Below are 9,786 nucleotides of genomic sequence, written 5' to 3' on the forward strand. Positions count from 1 at the left end.
CTAGGGGTTTATTACAAGTGCTTCAAGAGGGAGGGGTCACAACATTGTTGGGGTGGAGGATTGGTTGCGAGGTGGTTGCTGTTGGTGGTTCAGGGGTGTTGTTGGTAGGCTGGATATAGGGGAGGAGAGGGGTAAGGGTGGTTAGAGTTTTGATTTTCCTTTTTTTTTGAAATAAAAAACATTGACAAATTATAAGTTGACATGTATTATTTTTAACTTTTTTTTTTTCTTTTTTTTTGGTAATAACGAGCTCCATCATGTAAAGAATACATGAAAGTTATATAATGTGTATGTTGAATTTTTAAAAGATTAACAAATAGATTTTTAAGAGGAAACTACCCAAAAGGGCAGTTTTTTTAAAAAAGTGGCCATTAATAAATTAGCTTATTTGATAAAATTAGGTGTGTATAGTCTTTTTATATTTATTTATTCTTTGTGATCCATATTTTATTTAATTAGTAAACTAAATATCTTAATGGGTCTACTACAATTCCTAATATAGTTTTTTATAAGTCTTATTCATTGTTAAAGGGATAATTAAACAAAAAAAGTCAAGAGAATAAATGAAAAAAACTATTATCATGAATAATACAACATTTAAACTTTTTCACTACAATAATATCAATTATTGATTAATCATAAATAATTCAAACTTCAAGAATTATTTTCCTCTAGCATCCTTAACTTGTTAATAGCCTAGAACTATAGGTCAACTTACAAAAAAAGAAAAAAAAATTGAAAAACAATATTAAATTTAAAAGGTAAAAAATGCTTTAACCCCCCTCTCCCCACCCTTTTCCTTGCCCTTTTCCCCATCCAAATTCAACTACCCCCAAACCTTTTGACCACTCCCATCATCCCCCTCTCCTTAGCCCCTGCGACCGGCTAACCAGACCATAGCCCCCCTTTTTCTCAAGACACCAACTATTACTTACCCTGAAGCAACTACAACTGCTCCCTCGGGCCCTCTCCATTTCGACACCCTATCAACAACCCAGTTAGAGATACCCTATCAATAAACATCAACCAACAACGCCTTTTCCTCCATGTAATAGTACGAATTAAGACGATCAGTGTATCCACATGCAAAATTGAATTTCAGACAGACACGTTGGACATTTGAGTTAAATCGGTTATAATGTTATTGGCGTCCTAATGATAAAGAAATAACAAATGTTCAACGGAAACATAAAAACAGTAGAACTTTAAAGAGTTACAATTTGAGAACCACTTGGCCTCACCAAAGCAAAACATAACCAAAGAAACTATAAAAGATAATAGTACTTGTTCGAAAACAAATAACAAAAATAGTTCATGATAAAGAACGAAAAAGATCAACATAACAACGATATCCTAGAGGTCCACCTCACTCATCTTTATGCCCACATGTTATAAATCTGCTAGTTATCAATATGACAGCATCATCGCATATTACAAAGAACAAACACAATTATCAGTGCATGTCAGAGACATAATACACAAGTAAGAACAGGTTAAGCAGAAGCAATGAATTCATCCCAACATACAATGGCTCTAAATTATTTATGTCATATTTGATTTTGAATCCCTAACTCATGACGTTGTACGTCTAGTTCAGGCTGTCAGTGTGTTATAAAGTAGTACAAAATTAACCCACAAATATTCCCTATGGACCATAATTTAACATACCATTCTTATGTGAATTTTTCCCTCAAACAAGCACATTAACATACATTATATTTTGTACAATGATCAAGAAAAAGACATGAACAACAACATTCTATTTACTTAATCTTTTTTAAAGTTTGTAATAATTTAAGGATCATAGAAACTCATCAAGCAAAGGATAAGGATAAGGCGAGAACACCAAGATGAACACAAGAACACAAGGCAAAATTCTTCCCCTTTCTCTTCTTCTTGGTTGGCACACTACACACACAATTTTTAAACTGAAATTTTACTTGAGACTTTTGATTTCTAGTAATGGAGATAGAAATGGGTGGTAATGAAGTAGTATAGAAGGGTTTATAAGCAATTAAGCTCATAGTTTCATAGGTTACAATAATTAAACCCTCAATCTCTTATTCTTCTTCCTCGACCCCCTTTCTCTTCCTCTACTTATTTTATTTTTTTAATTTAATTAATTGATTAGTTAATCTTCGTAAATAATTCAGTGTAACATGACGTGACAATTAAACATTACGCGACAAAAACAGAATGTCACGTGACAAACATGTGAGATAGCTAAGAACTAATAAATACTTTTTTAACATTGATTTAAATGTGGCTTAATTTACGAGGTGTTACACTTTAGCCTTAGCAAAAATCGAACCACGTGTACCGTTAGGAATTGATTTCCCCTTTTTCCCTAATTCATTCAATAGCATAAAAAGGTTTATATACAACCTAGTATAAACATATTTGGGCCTAAACTATACAATAGCCCAAACATAAACACTAAATAATGTACGAGGCCTAACAGCTTAACAATGGTGCCATCAATAAACCCAAATTTTCGTCTAGATTTTAGAGACAACGTAATTGCTCTAGACCAAGCAATATAATTATCGCCCTTGAAAATCACGTGAATGATAAGATTGCCGGGTTGATCACCGGCACCAAGATAGTACGTAGATGAAAGATCAATCTTTGTTTCATCACCCATGAGTAGTAGTATGAATCGTAGAAGAAATAGAGTAGAACTCATGTAGAAATTTGGTAGAAAAGCAAAGCAGTAGAACGTAGAACGACAATCGAAGATTGTAAAAAAAAAATCAATTTTTAGGGTTTGTAGGCTTTGATACCATGTTAGGAATTGATTTCCCCTTTTTCCCTGCTTCATTCAATAGCATAAAAAGGTTTATATACAACCTAGTATAAACATATTTGAGCCTAACCTATACAATAGACCAAACATAAACACTAAATAATATACAAGGCCTAACATGTACTTGCGAATCACCCTCCAAATAACCCATCACTCACCGCAAAACTGCCTTATCAACAACCTACCACCATAACTCAATTAGCCCACCCAACCATTTACCACAACTAACTCATATAGAGCATTTGTGTAGGTTGGTTGTCGCGTAGGTGTAGGATGGTGGGGAGTTTCTGACACATAAGTAATGGCGGCGCACAGGTGTTAGTAACGCTGATGGCATTGGGGGTCGGGCTAAGGTGGAGAGGGATGAGGATGAAGGTTAGGGTGGAGAGGGAGTTTTTTTTAATTAACTTTCTTATTAGTCAAATGACTTGCTTTACAAGTAATAGGTAACTTTGAATATTGTGAGAAAACACTCGTTATAGTTTTTAATATTCATGGTGAATGAAAAATTTATATTATTATAGCAAAAAAGTAAAATATTGTATTATTCACGTCAAGTTTTCCTTAAAAAAAATACTATTATGTAAAAGAAATGAATAGAGAAATTGAGTTTGCAAAAGAGATTCGGAGAAAGTAAACATTAAACTTAGGTCGTGTTAGGCCCACGGGGTCGTGCGAAGGCAAGCCTCGTGCTTAGTGGGCTAAGGACAAGAGTGGGTCGTATCAGGCATGTCATATCAAAAATGTCACACGTGACACGACATGTGCCTATGTATAATTTTTTAATTAGACGATTGTACATTTGTATTATAATTTTATTTGAATAATATATATTTATTTTTTATATAATAGTAATTTAGTAAGATACATATATAATTAATAAGTTACGTAATTACATATATAATCAGAAGTTAAGTAATTAGTAGGTTAATATATATAAGCTATCTATAAAAATCGTAAGTTAAGTAATGAAAATAAGACATAATAATTCAAAGGTATTTATTTTATTGTTTTATCAATAAAAATAAAATGAAAATACTACTTGATATTTGATTTGTTTAAAAAAGGTACTAATAAATGATAACAAAGTCAATATAAAAAGTAATTCATTTTTATAAATGATTAAAGATAGAAAATACATATTTCAAAGAAAAGTAAATTTATAATTTTCTTTTTCTTATTCTTCATCATCATCTTATTATTGTATTATAATCAGTGTCATTGATCCTATTGAAGATTGAATTCCTTATTTTGTTTTGTCTGAATTTAATTTTGTTTTTATTTCCGCATTCACTGTGTTCATTCCTTAGTTTCTTAAAGATTTATAAGTGTCTACTCAGAATACATGAAGAATACCGCCAAGACTCCTGAATGCTTTTTGCAACTATGCACTATACTCTATTCAACCCCTTTTTAGAGTATAGTTACTTAGGATTCTTAGAGCGATCAATGTCATAAATTATAGGAGTTCTACACTTTTACTCATGGAAATAGTTTTAATTTTAAACTAATTTTTTCATGGCAACAGGAACTAACCAAGTCTAATTCATAAGTTGGCATGAAACTATCAAATGGAAAATGTTATGACATAGCAAATTAAATGGAGTCTGAGGAAAAATGAAAACTGATTTTTTGGGTTAAAAGGAATACGGTATTGTTATCTTTCATTGTAATTACAGCCCTAATTTATACAGAGACTATGAACTAATTAAGGAAATACAAAACTTGGGAAACCAGTAATTCCCTAATATATTGGACTAATTTGAGAAATAAATTATTTGCTAAATCAGAAAGATATTCCCTAAGCTCAGAGAATATATTTCCACACTCCCCCTCAAGTTAGGTTATGGGATTCCCAATACCTAACTTGGATAAAGTAGTTTCAAAGACTTCAACAGGAACGGCCTTTGTGAGAATGTCAGCTAACTGATCTTCTGATCTTACGTGTGGAATGCTGATGATTTCCGTTTCCAATTTTTCTTTTATAAAGTGTCTGTCAACCTCCACATGCTTTGTTCGATCGTGTTGGACCGGATTTTTTGAGATATCAATGGCTGCTTTATTGTCGCAAAATAACTTGCAAGCTCCTGTTGGTGGAAAGTCGAGTTCGTATAAGAGTTTTCTTAGCCATAGGATCTCTGTTATTTCTTTTGCTACCCCTCTGAACTCTGCTTCTGCACTTGACAATGCGACTACCTTTTGTTTCTTACTCCTCCAAGTAACCAAGTTTCCCCCTACAAGGGTGAAATATCCAGATGTAGATTTTCTGCTGTCTCGATCGCCTGCCCAGTCAGCATCTGTGTAAGCTATGAGATCAAGATGATGATTTTTACCAAAGAAGACTCCCCTATTGCTGGCGCCTTTCAAGTATCTCAAGATTCTCATAACTGCTTCCATATGTGGAGCTTGTGGTAGGTGCATGAATCGACTCACGACCCCAACGGCGTATGCTATGTCTGGTCTAGTGTGAGATAGATAGATCAGTTTGCCTACCAGTTTCTGATACTTCTCTTTGTCTGCTGGTTCTCCTCCAGGAGTCGTCTGGAGTCTATGATTAACAACTATTGGTGTTTCTGCTGGTTTGCAGTCAAGCATGCCTACTTCTGCTAACAGATCTAAGACATACTTCTTTTGATTGATGAAAATGCCCTTCTTGGATCAGAAAACTTCTATACCAAGGAAGTACTTTAAGTTCCCCAGGTCCTTCATCTCGAACTCCATGAATAGTTTCCTCTTAAGTTCCTTTATTTCTTTTTCATTGTTTCCTGTTATTACTATATCATCGACATAAATGATAAGACATGTGATCTGACCATTGTCTTTCTTTAGGAATAGAGTATGGTCAGAATGGCTCTATTTATACCCAAATTTCTTCATTGCTGAGGTAAATTTACCAAACCAAGCTCTTGGAGACTGTTTCAAGCCATACAACGCCTTTTTGAGTCTACATCCTTCTCCTGGAGCGAATTCATCAGAGAAACCTGGAGGAGCATGCATATACACTTCCTTTTCGATCTCGCCATGTAGGAAAGCATTCTTTACATCGAACTGGTAGAGAGGCCAATCTTTATTTGCAGCTATGGAGAATATGACCCTGATGGTATCTATTTTGGCAACTGGAGAGAAGGTTTCGGAGTAATCAATCCCGTATGTTTGTGTATATCCTTTTTCCACAAGACGAGCTTTGTATCTCTCAATGGTTCCATCTGCATGATATTTTATCGAAAAAACCCATTTGCATCCTACTGGTTTCTTTCCTTTAGGTAGAACACACTTGTTCCATGTATTATTTTTCTTCAGTGCTACAATCTCTTCTTTCATTGCTTCTTGCCATTTGGGATTTTGGAGAGCTTCTTCAGTATTATGAGGAAGAGAACTTGAGTATAGACTGGTTTGGAATGCCACCGCCTTATGTGCTAATTTATCCATATTAAGGCTAACTGGATATCGAGATCTTTGTGACTCAAACTCTGGATCATACCGCTTTGGAAGGATACCTCTTTTGCTTCTTGGAGGTAACTCATACCTGCATGGGGAATTAACAGTATTGGGTACATCATCAATCTGAGAGTCAGGTTCAGTAATTTCCTCTTGAGTGTCATGAGTTTCACAAACGGCCTCTTGTTCACTGGATGCTTCAGACAGGGTCAGGGGAGTCCGAGGAGAAAGAAGAACTATGTTTTCAGTGGCAATATCTGCGGGACTACCTACTTGCTCTTCGGGGTTCAGGCCATCAGTTACAGACTGTGTAAGCCAGCTCAAGTCATCACATATAATCTCCCCCTGAGGACGATGCTGGGAGAAAAAATAGGAGTTTTCAAAAAAATCACAATCCATTGTGGTGTAGAGTTTATTTTGAGTAGGGTCAAAACAGCGATACCCTTTCTGGTGAACACCGTAACCCACAAAGATACACTTAATAGCCCTGGGTTCAAGTTTGTTTCTAGCAGGTTTAGGTAAATGGACATACACCACACAACCAAAGATCCGAGGAGGTAAGGAGTGAAGAGAAGGAATGATTTTGTGATGATGGAGGGTTTCAAGAGGAGTTTTGAATTTTAATGCTTTTGAGGGTAGTCGATTTGTGAGATATGTGGCGGAGGCGATAGCTTCGGGCCAGAAGTGAGATGGGACATGGGCTTCAAACATAAGGGCTCGGCTTATTTCAAGAAGAGTACGGTTTTTTCTCTCAGCAACCCCGTTTTGTTGTGGTGTATAAGTGCAAGAAGTTTGGTGAATAAGTCCATGAGTGGTGAAGAAGTTTTCCATGTTTTGATTTATGTATTCCCCCCCCATTATCAGATCGAAGAATTTGAGGTTTAGTCTTAAATTGGGTAAGAATCATATTATAAAACTTAACAAATACATCAAAAACTTCAGATTTATGTTTCAAAAAATACACCCAACACATCCGAGTACAATCATCAATAAAGGAAACAAAATATGAGTAATTGTGATTGCTAAACTCAGGAGCAGGACCCCAAACATCAGAATGTATTAAAACAAAAGGTTCACTACTCTTATTATGACTCGGGGGATAAGATTGTTTATGACTTTTGGCAAGAACACATGCTTCACAGTCTAGAGTAGCATTACAATTGTTTAATGATGGGAAAAGACGTTTCAGATACCCTACTGACGGATGTCCCAAACGTCGATGCCATGTCCATAACTGTTGATCGGAGAACCCATGAGCAAGCGAAGTATGACCCTTTTGAATCGCCTCGTCCACATAGTATAAGCCATCTCGTTCAGTACCACGCCCAATAATCCTCCCGGTCTGAGCATCCTGTACAACACAATCAGAAGAGGTCATAAGCACAGTACAATTTAACTCCCGAGTCAATTGACTAATCGACAATAACTTATGAGATAAATCAGGAATTAGGAGACAATTTCTTAATTTTAGAAATGGAGAGATAGAAACGGGTCCAGATTGATCAACATTTACACATTCTCCATTCGCTGTTTGGATATAGGAGCGGGTTTTTTTATGGGTGGATAGGAGATCACGAGGGTCAAATGTCATAGTGTCAGTGGCCCCACAATCAAATATCCACTGAGATGAAACAGGTTTACACATAAGGCCAACTCTTTGAGGTATTAATTTTTGGGTTGTAAAGTAATGGGCTGGTTGAATATTGGGTAAGGGTAATTGGGCCGATTGGGTTGTGGGTTTTAGGGTTTTATTTAGGGCTGGGGTTGGTGGGTTATATAAGGGGAGTTTATTCTGGAAGGATCTCACTTGTTCCCCTTCTCCTTCTCTCTCTCCTGGGCCGTTTCTCTTTCCCTCTTCGATTTGTTCACCTGTATCGCCATTTTTGTTATCCTTGGCCTCCATTCTGTGGGTTGGTTCATCAGTTATGTCGGAGGTGTGAGGAGCACTGGTGGCCATGTAAGCCTTGCCGCCGGTTCTATTAGTCGGAGCCTTGGTGACGGCTTTCCGTTGTCGGTGTTCCTCCCACCACTCCGGGTAGCCGATAATTTTAAAACATCCCTCCTTTGTGTGTCAACTTCCTCCGCAGTGGCTGCATCTTAGGTGAGTCTTGTCCTCCAAATCACGCCGGAATGATGAATTTGACCGGTGGTGTTTGACGGCCAACCCACTTCCAATTTCTGAGGAATTTTTTTCCGATGATGATGCGTGGATCATGATACCACGCCTTGAAACCTCTCGCCTGATTGTAGCATAAGCTATATCAACAGTTGGGAGTGGATCAAGGTTCAGTAAGTCCTTCTTTTCTTTGTCAAACGTCTCATTTATTCCGGCCAAAAATTGAAAAAGATGTTGTTTTTGGATGAAAGTGTTAAAAATGGTGATGTCTTCATCATGTACCATCGGGTTTGGTTGCCGTCGGTCTATTTCCTTCCAGATTGTGGTCAATTTCCCATAAAAGACCTCTAATGGATCTTGGTTCTGTTTTAGGTTATTTGCTTGTGAACTCAGATCAAAGATCTGGAGTTCGTCTCTTCCACTGCTTAATAAGACTTCAATTCCCTTCCATAAGTCTTTTGCAATATTGTAATCTAGAAACTGGTTTACGAGTTCAGTATCAATATTTGAGATAATCCATGATAGGACTATCGAGTCCTTTTGCTTCCATGTTTTGTAATTTGGATCAGTAATGCTAGGAGGGTCGTCAATGATGTGGTTGAGACGCCCTCTGCATTTCAAGGCTATTTGCATCATTTTACACCAAGTTGTGTAATTTTGATAATTTAATTTTTCGGCCAATTTTAAGTCTGGTGAAATAGTTTCGAGGGTTGTGTTTGGTTTTTACATCTGTTGAAACAATCTGAACATGTGTTCCATTTGTTCCATTTATGATCTGGTTTGGGTTTGTTTCTGCCATTGTTACAGGTAAGGTTTTAGGGTAAATGATGATGCCAAAAAAGGTTTTAATTCCGGATTTGAACCTTTGGCTCTGATACCATGAGGAAAAATGAAAACTGATTTTTTGGGTTAAAAGGAATACTGTATTGTTATCTTTCATTGTAATTACAGCCCTAATTTATACAGAGACTATGAACTAATTAAGGAAATACAAAACTTGGGAAACCAGTAATTCCCTAATATATTGGACTAATTTGAGAAATAAATTATTTGCTAAATCAGAAAGATATTCCCTAAGCTCAGAGAATATATTTCCACAGAGTCTAAATACAATATTTAGAACAATTTAGCAACAAATTCATCAATGTTCTTATCAGAACTACCACCTTTTTCCATTGCTTGTATACTTAATTTCTTCCACATATTTGCATTACTTCTGATCTTATTTGCTCCTTCTCCTTCCATAACCTCCTGAATGCAAGCACATAATTCATCAGCACATTTAAATCCATTCTCTTCAACCTTCACTCTGACCCCTACCTTCCAAAAATCAACAATACATTTCGCATTAGTTGGTTGATCAGTCCATTGCGGAAATGCAACTACAGGCACTCCTAAACAAACAGCTTCTAATGTCGAGTTCCAT

This window comes from Amaranthus tricolor, chromosome 1, assembly GCF_026212465.1.
Source record: "Amaranthus tricolor cultivar Red isolate AtriRed21 chromosome 1, ASM2621246v1, whole genome shotgun sequence".
NCBI lineage: Eukaryota > Viridiplantae > Streptophyta > Magnoliopsida > Caryophyllales > Amaranthaceae > Amaranthus > Amaranthus tricolor.